Source organism: Octopus sinensis, linkage group LG4 (genome assembly GCF_006345805.1).
Source record: "Octopus sinensis linkage group LG4, ASM634580v1, whole genome shotgun sequence".
Taxonomy (NCBI): Eukaryota; Metazoa; Mollusca; class Cephalopoda; order Octopoda; family Octopodidae; genus Octopus; species Octopus sinensis.
Window position 1 is genome coordinate 76,454,478 of NC_043000.1, and position 14,149 is coordinate 76,468,626.

Sequence of the window (14,149 nt, forward strand, 5' to 3'; positions counted from 1 at the left end):
ACTAGTTCACTAACCCGGTCCCAGTAGTCTTTGTGCGCTGAAAAGGACGCATTCAACTTCCAGTAACTGGTTCCCTGTCTACGAGTCCTATTTCAATCGACTGAGCATATCACAAATTTGTGATCTGTGTAGCCGACCAATTTAAATTGTGGACAACCTATGCTATCCTTATCCTCTGACCTAAACAAATACTCCATCTAAATACGATCTGGATAACCGTCTGTGGTTGCTCCATGTCCACACTGGCACATCAAGGAAATCCAGTTGGTACCTGTCAGAAAGCTGGAAAGTCTTGTGCATGTTTTCGAGGCCTTTACATCCCTTCTATTATGTACTAAACCCACACAGTCCTTCCGCGCGTCCAAAATACTCTTCCAGTCTCCCAAAAGTATTAAAGTGCGAGACGTTCCCAAGAATGTTTCTAGGCGCCTGAAGAAATTTGGTCTTCCAGTCCCTGCTGGAGCATAAACTTCCACCAGCCTAAAGGCGCCACCTTCGCTGTTATTCACGTCCAGGACCAGCGCCCCACCATTTAGGTCCAGGAAGATAGCCCGCACTTGGATATCTAAAATGATTTCCGGAGTAGCATAGCTACAGCGCCACCCATTCCCGACAGACCACAAGATGAGAATACCTCGTAGTCCTCGAAAATGGATACTAGAGCGTGTTTTATGGAGATCCTTGTTTCACCATTGACAGCCACATTCAAATCAAGTGACATGAGATCATTGAACAAATGACCTTGCTTCCGAGCTGATCCCAGGCTACGCACATTCACACACCCCATTCTCAGCATAGCCATACTAGACAAATAAAGAAAATGAGGAGGTTACTCATCTTGATTTTCGAGAAGCCCAGAAGTTCCGGGCCTTTCTACTGGCGATAAATTTTTAAAAGGCCCTTCCAACAGCCTATTATAAACTCATTTTTAAAAAATCGCCACACTACATGGGAATTTTTCTCTTATTGTTTTATAACCATGTGACGACGTTTTAGTTAAAATTCTGTTCTTGAGGGTTTTGAGGATACAATCCTCAAGTTCTTTTTCCTCTGTCTCTATTTGTTTTTGTTTTGACTTACAAAATCCATCAATTCATTGTTACACTTATCCACAACAGTGAAATTGATGGATACATTTTGTCTACAGTCTGATGAATATATCTGTTTTTGAAGTCCTGTAGTTGGTTGTTTCTGTGCTTCTGTGATTTCATGCTGTTGTTGATGATGTTGCTGTTTTTCAAGTTGTTGTTGTTGTTCTTTTTGTTGGAGTGGTTGTGAATTGTGTTGCAGTGGTGGATTTAGAATATGTTTTTGTTGATTTCTTGGAGTAGGGCTATGTACTCTCCTCTTCATTCGCCTACCCCTTTACTCACTGTGATCCATTGATCGTTTAGCTCTTCTTTCTCCATGTTATTGCAGTTGATGTTGGTTTGGGAGGAAGAGCATTCAGGAAAAGCTTGCTTTTCCGTGGCAACTGGAGGTAGACTCTTCCTTTGTCTTGGTTTGGGAGTGGGTGTGTGCGTGGGTGTGGGTGTAGGTGTAGGAGTCTTGAGCACTTGTTTATGATTTTGTGCTTGTTGTATCGGTAATGTTGGCCGCAGCGAGACTTTATTTTTCCTTGTTTCAGGATAGAAAACCTTTGAGAAAACCCTCCACAAACACTGACAGGTGAGTACCATCCGGTAGATCGATTAGATTGGGCAGCTGGTCGATATGGTCATGCTTTCATTGCAAGGTCAGTTCCATATCTATACGTAACCAGTTTTGCTTAGGTAGTTTCTTGACCTCCAGTATTGCGACTTCGTTTTCTTCTGAACCTGCAAAGAAGGCCGCCACTAATCAGGTAATGCATATTTCTAGCGGCACATTCAGCACCCTAATCTTGGCAAGGCATTGACAGCGATAGCTGGGGATTAAGAAAAAGTTATCGTTCTTCAAAGTGGTTGCGGAATTACATCTAGCTGTTTCTTCCATCCCAAATCTCACCTCAACAGTTCCAAACTTCTTTCCTCGGGTGATGTGAGCCTTTTGTTCCCACACACACCCAAGGTGTTTTTGTATTTCGATCTCAAGAGCATTTTCCACCCGCCGAGACTTGACTCCAATGCAGCGATATGTTACCGAGCAGCTTGCGATACTTTTTATCTCGTCGGATAGAGGGTTTAGAGCTACCTTCTAATTCTTTTTATATTTTTTCTTGACAAATTTACTTCTTCATCTATGTGGAAACTTTCTATATTTCCCACCTTAAATGCAAAAGAAACGTTTTTATGTTTCATTTCTTTCGTATTGTTGTTGTGGTTGCTTTTGTTGTTATTGCTGTTGTTGTAGTCACTGCTGCTGCTGTTGCTGTCGCTCTTGTTGCCGACACCGAAAATTTTGACGTTGCTTATAGATGAAACATTATTCGCTCGGTGACGTCATTAGGTCATTCGATATTCTTGTTCTCAATTTCTACCTCGTTCACAATTTTATACGACGAAAAGCGCGTTCCTTTGTCGAGCATAATGATGGTTTCTTTATCAACCATCTTCGAATAATTAAAGAAAATTGCGAAAGATTTGTTTTTGCTGAAAGTTTTTAAAATTAAAAAAATTATTAATTCGCATTCCCTGCAAGACAGGGGGTGTTTCTACACAAACTACTATCTGCGCAGTCCAGACAATCTCAGAAATGCAATAGTAACAATAAAAATGAAAAGACAGGGTCCTAGAAGTCCAAAAAGATTACAAACACTTTTTCAACTAATGGAGCACCAAATTTCCGTATCTTTACCGTATGGCAGTCATAATAATGATGATAATGATGATGATGATGATATTATTATTATTATTATTCTATGTTTGAGTTTTGCTTTATATTTGTACAAGTTGGCTCCAAGTCTCACCCAGAGACCTCAAGAGACAACAGGTTGGAAGTTCATGTTGTTGTTATGCCTAGTGTGCCATATATTGGGGGGGGGGGCAGTTTTTGGTGTTGTACTAATGAATGTCTAAAAAAAAAAATTTTTTTTTCTTTTTTTCCCCTCTTCTTAAAAAACCGAAAATTATGTTTGTTTTAAACCTTGAGATTACATAGAAAGTAATTTGCGTAGGATATGAGCAGTTCCCATGAGCACTATCTTTTGAATTTCTACCATTTTTGGGTTTCCTGGTATCTGAGTTAGGTAGCTATCAGCCCCTTTTGCTATGACAACAGGTATTGTTTTAGTCTTCAGGTTCCACATTTTGCTGATTTCTATTTCAAGATCTTTATATTTGCTCAGTTTTTGGTAGGTCTTGACAAATACATTTATATCGATTGGGACAGTCATATCAATGAGGAGGCATGTTCTTTGTTTGAAGTCTTTCAATATGATGTCTGGCCTATTTGCATCTATCTTTCTGTCAGTTTGAATGGCGAAGTTCCAGAGGAGTGAGATGTGGTCATTTTCAAGCACTGGGGGTGGTTTGTGTTCCCACCAGTTTTTTTCATGGGGCAAATCCAGGTTTTTGCAGATTACCCAGTGAATATATTGTGCAGCTCTATCGTGTCTGTTGAGATACTCTGTAGGCGCTAGAAGACTGCACTTGGAAACCACATGGTCAATGGTTTCATTTTGTTGCTGGCATACACGACACGTTGGACTGCTTCTGATCTTTAATATGTTGGCCTGGTATTTTCTTGTTGGTAGGCATTGATCTTGAGCTGCTATGATAAACCCCTCTGTTTCAGATTTTAAGCCAGAGGCCATTAGCTATTGATGGGTCAGGGCTTTGTCAACATCTGCATTATTTGCTCTCTTTGGGTATTTGCCATAGAGAGGTTTTTCTTGCCATTTATCATTCAGAATATCTAAGGCCGCAGATTTAGCACGGGTTTTCATGCGCTTAGCTTTTTCTGTGCCTGTTTCTTGTATGTCTATCTCCAATTCCGAAATTTGTTGTATTCGGAATTCACTTAGATATTCCTTTGCCTGTTTTGTTACTGAGTATGATCCTTTCTTGCTTTCATGTTTTTAGACAAGTTTTAACATCCAGTCCTCAGAGTTTTTCAGGTAGGTGTCTAGGCCAATTGTAGCAATCTTCATTTTTATTGCCAGTTGTAAAAGTCCACGGCTTCCCTCTTTTCTTGTCAGATAAAGTCGTTCTGTATCTGCCTTAGGGTGGTGCATTCTATGCATTGTCAACAGTTTTCGAATTTTTCTGTCAAGATTACATATTTCAGTAATTGACCAGTTAACGTATTGAAACTGTAAGTCACAACTAGTATGGCTAATGCATTGATCGCTTCGATCCTGTTTCTCGCATTCAGCTCTGTCTTGAGTATTGCTCTTACTCTGCGATAACATTCTCTCCTGATTCTTTCTTTCATCTCTGAATGCCTTATTCTTTCTCCTTCAATTACCCCTAGATACTTGTAGTTCTCTGCTGGGTCTAATTCTTTTATGACATTCTGCTGGTCAAGGTTAACGTTAGATGTTTCTGTCATTTTTCCTTTGATAAAGGTAGCTTTTGCACACTTATCGAGGCCAAATTGCATTCTGATGTCATCACTGAATTGTTTGACAATCGCTAGTAAGCCCTTGAGTAGTTGGTCATTTTGCAAAGAGCTTTAAATCATCCATGTAAATGAGATGATTTATATTTTTATCAAACACTAGCAGTATCGCCCGGCGTTGCTCGGGTTTGTAAGGGAAATAACTATATAAGCATTTTTAGTGAGTTATAGCAAAAAAATAGCAAAAAATGCATTAAAAATGGAATAAAAAATGATGGTAATTTTTTTAAAAATCGTTGACTCATCGTAGACATTTTTAGAGAGTTACTTCCCTTATATAATAGCGAAAAATGCATTAAAATGGAATAAAAAATTATGGTAAATTTTTTTAAAAATCGTAGACTCATGCTAATACCCAGAAGGGCTCGATATGAATCACGACTATAAGATACCCGGTTTTGGTTACATTGCACCGCAAAATGTGGGAGTAGTTAGGAATCTAAATCGTAGGAGACAGACACACAACCTTACTTTTATATATAAAGATTTGTGCAACAACTAAAACATTCGGTTGTGCAAATTGTTTGCACAGGAAACCTGCCCTGTGTGGCGGTAATTGCCGTTTTTGTGGATCTGTTTCAGCTTTTTTAGCGATTTCTGTTTTGGCGACTTCAAGCCATGAAGTCGTTGTTCTAAAAGAACGCTGGTCTCCTTGACAACGCATTACGACGTTGATTTCCTTACACTCCCTTCCCCACAGCTTCACGAGGGAGGGAAGAAGGGGGAGAAGCAACACAGGTGCAGGTGTTTGAGCGTGGACGCCAACTCCGCCGCCATCGACACACGAAAAAATATGCATTAAAATGGAATAAAAAATGATGTTAAATTATTTTTAAAATCGTAGACGCGCGCTAATACCCAGAAGGGCTCGATATGAATCACGACTATAAGATACCCGAATTTGTTTAAACTGCACCGCAAAATGTGGGAGTAGTTAGGAATCTAAATCGAAGGGGACAGACACTCACACAACTACAGTTTTATATATATAGATTTGTGCAACAACTAAAACATTCGGTTGTGCAAATTGTTTTGCACAGGAAACCTGCCCTGTGTGACGGTTTTTGCCGTTTTTGTGGATCTGTTTCAGCTTTTTTTAGCGATTTCTGTTTTGGCGACTTCAAGCCATGAAGTCGTTGTTCTAAAAGAACGCTGGTCTCCTTGACAACGCTTTACGACGTTGATTTCCCTACCTGCCTTGCCCACAGCTTCACGAGGGAGAGAAGAAGGAGAGGAGCTACACAGGTGCAGGTGTGAGCATGGACGCCAACTTCGCCGCCATCGACACACGAAAAAATTGGAAGAAATGGAAAAAAAATTATGTTAAATCATTTTAAAAATCGTAGACTCATCGTAGACGCGCGCTAATACCCAGACGGGCTCGATATGAATCACGACTATAAGATACTCGAATTTGTTTAAACTGCACCGCAAAATGTGGGAGTAGTTAGGAATCTAAATCGTAGGAGACAGACACTCACACAACTTCTCTTTTATATATATAGATTTTATACCCGTACTGCGCGTCATTGAGCAGTTTTGAGAGAGGTATTAAGGCTAAAAAGAAGAGGAGTGGTGATAGTGAGTCACCCTGGAAAATGCCACATGAAATTTTTACATCACCAGCATTTAGAGATTCATTGTCACTGTTCAAAGTTAGTGTGGTTCTCCATGATCTCATACTTACAGACAAAAAGTTTCGCAGAGCAGGTGCTATCTTATACATTTCTAGGCATTTCTTAATCCAGCTATGTGGTAGGCTATCAAAAGCCTTTTTATAGTCTATCCAGGCTATTGATAAGTTTTTGTGTCGTTTGTGACAATCTTCTAAGATCATCTTATTGATGAGTAGTTGATCTTTACAACCGTAGTATCCACGTTTACATCCTTTCTGTTCATTAGGGAATATGCTGCTGTCTGTCAAAAAACTATAGGTATATTCCGTCAGGACAGATGTTAGTGTTTTATACATAGTTGTTAAGCAGGTTATGGGTCTATAGTTTTTTGGTTCATTTGTTTCTTCACTTTTTGGAAGCAGGAATGTTAACCCATTAACTAGCCAAGGAGGCATCCTACTAGGGTGTTGCAAAACATCATTGTAAAGTACTGTTAGCAGTTCATGGCTCTCTGGGAAGGCATTCAACCAAAAGTTAGGGATTTTATCCTTTCCTGGAGACTTCCATTTGCTTGACCTCCTGAGAGCAGATCTTATATCTTCTACCTTGACACCCTCCCACTTTTGCTCTTCTAAGGAGTGTGTTTTTTCTTCTGCCCAAATTTTATTCCAAAATCCCTGCACTTCTTCTTTTGATGGTACAGACCTTACAGTAACTGTTGTTTTTCCTATCTTCCTGTAAACATTTTTGGGATTATTTTTGAACATGTTGTTGTCCCTGAAGAATCTAACACGCTTTTCATACCTCGCTATGCGGGCAGCTTTAGCAGATACCTTTTGCTTGATGGTTTCTAAGGTGGCATCAATATCAAGTATAGTTTTCATATTATATTTTTTCATTAGTTTTTGGGTTTTTGTAGGTTTGGTAGTCTTATGAACCTTAAGGTTTTTCAAATATTCAATGTCAGATCTAAATAGTTTAATTTGTTGTTGCAAACGCTCTTGCCAAGAAGGCTTTTTGTGGAAATGTTGCCGTTTTCTAATCTTTTCACCACATAGGATCGTTATTATTATTATTATTGTTATTATTATTATTATTATTATTATTACTACTATTATTATTATTATTATTATTATTATTATTAATAATAATAATAATAATAAGTCTTGGTATAAAAGATGGGCTACAGCAAATATTCTGCTCAATACCACAGATTTGCTTGTCACTTGTTTGACCTGAACCAGTTGAGCATGTCCCTTAGTAGCTGACGATATGTGCATCTCTGATCACGAGAAGAAGTAATGGGGAGCATCATAGCCGTGTGTTGAGAGGGATTCTTTGGGGTTTTAATAATTCACCTCTGGAAACATGGGTGTTTCTTTCAACATCCTTAAACAACCCTTATTCAGGGACCTTTTGAGCGGGATGGGTTACTCGACCAGAAGAAACTTCTAACTGGACCCCACCTGCAAGATTATGTGCTGTTTATCTTGATATGAGATCAATATGTCGCGCCCATATGGTTGTGATGCATGTGCCTAGTGTATCCTTAACAGACGGGTAGTCATGATTGGTATACTGGGCTTTGTATCTTTGATGGCATGCACTGCTCTCTCACTCAATAATAATAATAATAATAATAATAATAATAATAATAATAATAATATAAGAAATGTCTGGAAATGTATAAAATAGCGCCTACTCTGCGAAACTTTTTGTCTGTAAATATGAGGTCATGGAGAACCACACTAACTTTGAACAGTGATGATGAATCTCTAAATGCTGGTGATGTAAATATTTCATGTGGCATTTTCCAGGGCGACTCACTATCACCACTCCTATTCTGTTTAGCCTTAGGCTAAACAAAAGAGGAGTGGTGATAGTGATACCTCTCTCAAAATTGCTCAATAACGCACAGTACGGATATAAAATGTTGGATAAAAATATAAATCATTTCATTTACATGGATGATTTAAAGCTCTTTGCAAAAAATGACCAACAACTCAAGGGCTTACTAGCGATTGTTAAACAATTCAGTGATGACATCAGAATGCAATTTGGCCTCGATAAATGTGCAAAAGCTACCTGTATCAAAGGAAAAATGACAGAAACATCTAAAGTTTACCTCGACCAGCAGATTGTTATAAAAGAGTTAGACCCAGCGGAGAGCAACAAGTTCCTAGGGGTAATTGAAGGGGACGGAATAAGGCATTCAGTGATGAAAGAAAGGATCAGGAGAGAATGTTATCGCAGAGTAAGAGCAATACTCAAGACAGAGCTGAATGCGAGAAATAGGATCGAAGCGATCAATGCTTTAGCCATACCAGTCGTGACTTACAGTTTCAATATCGTTAACTGGCCAATTACTGAAATATGTAATCTTGACAGAAAAATACGAAAACTGTTGACAATGCATAGAATGCACCACCCTAAGGCAAATATAGAACGACTTTATCTGCCAAGAAAAGAGGGAGGACGTGGACTTTTACAACTAGCATTAGCAATGAAGATTGGATGTTAAAACTTGTCTAAAAACATGAAAGCAAGAAAGGATCATACTCAGTAACAAAACAGGCAAAGGAATATCTAAGTGAATTCCGAATACAGCAAATTTCGGAATTAGACATTCAAGAAACAAGCACAGAAAAAGCTAAGCGCATGAAAACCCGTGCTAAAACTGCGGCCTTAGATATTCTGAATGATAAATGGCAAATACCCAAAGAGAGCGAATAATGCAGATGTTGACAAAGCCTGACCCATCAATGGCTTAAAATCTGAAACAGAAGGGTTTATCATAGCAGCCCAAGGTCAATGCCTACCTACAAGAAACTACCAGGCCAACATATTAAAGAACGGCAGTAGCCCAACATGTTGTGTATGTCAACAACAAAATGAAACCATTGATCATGTTGTCTCCAAGTGCAGCCTTCTTGCACCTACAGAGTATCTCAACAGGCATGATAGAGCTGCACAATAGATTCACTGGGTAATTTGCAAAAGCCTGGACTTGCCCCATGATAAAAACTGGTGGGAACACAAACCACCTACAGGGCTTGAAGATGACCACATCTCACTCCTCTGGAACTTCACCATTCAAACTGACAGAAAGATAGATGCGAATAGGCCAGGCATCATAGTAAAAGACTTCAGACAAAGAACATGCCTCCTCATTGATATGACTGTCTCAATTTATATAAACATATCTCCCAAGACCTACTAGAAACTGAGCAAATATAAAGATCTTGAAATAGAAATCAGCAAAATGTAGAATCTGAAGACTAAAACAATACCTGTTGTCATAGATGCCCTGGGAATGATAGCAAAAGGGGCTGATTGCTACCTAACTCAGATACCAGGAAACCCCAAAATGGCAGAAATTCAAAATATAGTGCTCATGGGAACTGCTCATATCCTACGCAAAATACTTTCTATGTAATTTCAAGTTTTAAAACAAACATAATTTTCATATGTTTTTTTTAGGCATTCACTAGTACAACACTAAATATAAAACCAAATATATAGCACCCTAGGCATAAGACCAGCATGAACTTCCAACTTGTTGTCTCTAGAGGCCTCTGGGTGAGACTTGGAGCCAGCTAGTGCAAATGTAAAGCAAAAGTCAAACATATAATAATAATAATAATAACAACAACAACAACGACGACGATGACGAAGATGATGACGAGGATGACGACGACGATGATGATGGTGGGGGTGATGGTGGTGGTGGTGGTGATGGTGGTGGTGATGATGATAATAATGATGATGGTTATGGCGATGGTGGTGATGGTGGTGCAAAAACAACAACAACAACAATGATAATAATAATAATAATAATAACAACAACAACAATAATAATAATAACAACAATAACAAAAATAATAATAATAACAAAAACAATAATAATAGTAACAACAATAATAATAACAATAACAACAATAACAATAACTATACTACAAAAGGCTGAAGGAGATTGAAATAGAATACTCGGTAGAGCTCCGCAGAAAGTTTGTCTTTCAGGGAGAGCAAAGATTATCAGGAGGGTTCTAGGCACTTGAAAGTTTGCTGAAAACTTGTGGATACATAAAGTTACAGGTAGTAACCCGCAGCCCACATAAATCCTACAAGGAATGAAACCAAACCTGAGCCAACGAAAATAATAACAGTAATAATAATAATGGCTACAATTATTATTATTATTATTATTATAATTATTATTATTATTATTATTATTATTCAGTAGTTTTATTTTTATAGCGTGCTTTCACTTCACTACCGAGCGCAGCTCTGTGTGCCTTGGGTATGTGCTGTGATTTGTTGTGATGCTCTGATGGTTATTGTATGGAAAGTGTTCTGCGTAGGATGTGTGCAGTGCCTAGTAGTGCAATTTTCTGTATGTTATATGTGTTTGTAAGTCCTGGTGTTTTTGTTATGTATTTGTCTGAATATTTTTTTTATCATGCCTAATGCACCTATGATAGGAATTGTTTCTGTTTTCAGGTTCCACATTCTAGTTACCTCTATTTCCAGGTCTTTGTATTTTGAGAGTTTCTCCATTTCTTTTAGAGACACGTTGTCATCTGCCGGTATTGATACATCAATTAGAAAGCATTTTTTTTCTTCATGATCTCTGACAACTATATCTGGTCTGTTGGCCTTAATTTCTCTATCTGTATGTATCGGCATATCCCAGAGTATGGTTGCTTTCTCGTTTTCTGTGACCTTTTCTGGTGTGTGCCTATACCATCTTTTTTCTGTTGTTATTCCATAATGTTGGCATAGCTTCCAATGTATGTAGGTTCCAACTCTGTCATGTCTGTGAATATATTCCTTCTTAGCCAGGACTGGGCAGCTAGAGATAATATGATTTATTGTTTCTTGTCCATCTCCACATATTCTGCAGTTACTTGTAATATTTCTTTTCATTACATGTTTTTGGTAATTTCTGGTGGGGAGGCTTTGGTCTTGTGCTGCAATTAAAAATCCCTCTGTTTCTGCTTTGAGTCCTGAGCTTCTCAACCATTGCTGGGATTTTTCTTTGTCTATTTCTTTTGCGTTTAGTTTAGTGCAGTATTTACCATGAAGGGGTTTTTCTTGCCATCGTTTTATCATGGCTCGTTGCTGTTCTATTTTTAGTTTGGATTTCATTTGTTTTATAGCTTTTGTTGTTTCTTCATCATCTTCTTCTTCTTCTTTGTGTTTATTAGGTGGTATGATTTCTTGTTTGTATTTGTCAGCTTCCTTAAATACTGAGAACAGTTTTTTGTTTTGCTCGTGTTTTACTGCTATCTGGATCAGTTTTCCTTCCTTCTGGAGTAGGTATTTTTGCAGTCCTATGGTGGTTATTTTATAGTAGTTTTCCAGCTGTATAAGGCCTCTACCACCTTCTATACGTTGTATATATAGTCTTTCTATGTCAGATTTTGGGTGATGCATCCTAGATCCTGTCAGTATTTTTCTTGTTTTCCTATCTATTTTGGACAGTTCATTTCGTGTCCAGTTAAGGATATTGTAGCTGTAACTTATAACTGGGACAGCTAAAGTGTTGATACCTATTATCTTGTTTTTAGCATTGAGCTCTGTTTTTAGTATTGATCTAACTCGTCTATAATATTCTTTTTTTATTTTCTCTTTCATTTGTGTGTGTTGTGTCTTATCTAGTTCATGGATTCCTAAGTATTTGTAAGTTTGGCTTTGGTCTAATTCTTTTATTTCATTGGTTTTATCTAGTGTGATGTTGTTACTCTTAACTAGTTTTCCTCTTTTCATGGTTACTTTGGCGCATTTTTCTAATCCAAATTTCATATCTATTTCTTTGGTAAATCCATGAACTGTCTTTAATAGTGTTTCCAGCTGTTTGTCATTTGCAGCGTATAGTTTTAGGTCATCCATATATAAAAGGTGGCTGGTCGTTTTGCCGTAACATTTATATCCGCATCCAGTTCTATTTAGCATATCAGATAGAGGTGACAGTGCCAAGCAGAAAAGGAGTGGAGAGAGCGTGTCTCCCTGGAATATTCCTCTTCTAATGGGGATGTCTTTGGTTTTCATGAGTCCCTCTTTTGTTTGGATGTGTAGGACTGTTTGCCATTTATTCATAGAGTGCTCTATGAATTTTATGATTGTTGGTGCTACTTTGTTAATGGCTAGTGTCTCGAGGATCCATGTGTGGGGGATGCTATCAAACGCCTTTTTGTAGTCAATCCAGGCCATACTGAGGCCTTTCTTCTTTCTGTGGCTGTCTTCAGTTACGGCTTTATTAATCATTAGTTGATCTTTACAGCCATATGAGCCCTTGCGGCATCCTTTCTGCTCTTCTGGGAACAGTTTGTTTTCGTCCAGGTGCTTGTTCAGCCTTTGCGATATCACTGCAGTAAATGCCTTGAACATAGTAGGGAGGCAGGTTATTGGTCTGTAGTTTTCTGGTTTTGTTGTTTCATTTGATTTGGGAATTAAGATGGTTTTCCCCTTCGTGAGCCATTCAGGCATTGTCTCTGGCTCTGCTAGTATGCTGTTAAAGTTTTCAGCCAGCTTTTTGTGCATTCCTGTTAGATATTTCAACCAGAAGTTGGGGATCTTGTCATGCCCAGGTGCCTTCCAGTTGCTTAGTTTTTGCAGTGCCTGGGTGACCTCTTCAGTTGTTATGGGGGTCCAAAGTTGTTCAGATGCCGAGTTTGTTATTTTCATACTCCTTTTTTTTGGCTGTTCGTTCGCCGACCATATTTCTTTCCAGAATTCTTCCAATTCTTCTGCCGTTGGTGCTGCAGTGACTTCTATTTTAATTTTGCCCAGTTCTTGGTAGAACTTTTTGGGGTCGGAGTTGAACTTTTTGTTCTGTTCAAAGAAGCGTTGGCGTTTCTCGTACCGGCGGATCCTTTGAGCTTTGGCAAGGATATCTTGCTTCAGCTTTTCTTTTATCTCCGGCAAATCTTTTCTGTGATGTTATATTTGCGGAGCATTTTTGTTCTCTTTTTGTTGCTCAGTAGCGTTGCTAGTTTGCTGATTTCATTAAGAATCGACAGGTCTTTTCTAATTTTTTAAATTTTATTTTGGATGTTATTTATCCACAGGGTTTGTTTGGGTGGTGGTACTCCTGTTTGGGCGGGTTTGGGTGAGTATCCAGCTTCTTTTGTGGCTGCTGCGTATATCAAGTCATTTAGTTCAGTGATATCACTTTTTTTTGTTTCAGTGGCTAGTTCAGTGACGGCTAGGTTTATGTTGTTTATAATTGGTGTTGTTATTGCGTTTATTTTTATTCTTGGGAGGTATGGTCGGTGGTCCATTTTGAGCTCTGTGGTTTTTAGTTCTTTGATTATTTTATTTTTTATATTATCATAATCATTAGGCTCCCCTTCGTTGTTTACATCGTGTTTGTTGGGAATGTTGCGTTTGTCTTCGTGTTTTACAGTTTCAGTGTTTATATTATTGGGCATTGTTGTGTGGCTTCTATCTACATTTTCCTGGTGTATTTTTTCTTTTAAATGTTCTATTTCTATTTCTGATATTTTTTTGGCTTTGAGAATGTATCTTCGTACGTTAGCTAATTTATTAGGGTTCATTGCTGTATCCAAGTCTATATCTCTATTATTTTCCTTCCATATTTTATATGTATGTGTTGTTGTATTTTCATTTTGTGGGTAGAGCATTGCTGTGAAGTATGCGTGTAAGATAGAAATGTATTCCTCACGTGTCCATTTACGTCTTTTGGGTTTTAATTGCGGGACATGAGGTACAACGTCCGGCCCATTATTTTGACGGTCGTCATTTTCGTAGGGTACCGGTCCGTTTATTTCTGTTGTCACATTATTTCGCACGTGTAGTTTTTCGTACATTTTTTGTTGTAGGTTTAATGTACGTACCGTTCGATTGTTATTCTTGGGTTGAATAGTATCGGTGGCATTTAATTTCTTCGTAGTTCCTTTGTACATGGTGTTTGAGGTCGGGGATGATCGTGTTGTTCCACGCATGTTTACATGTGTTGTGTTAGAGGTGGA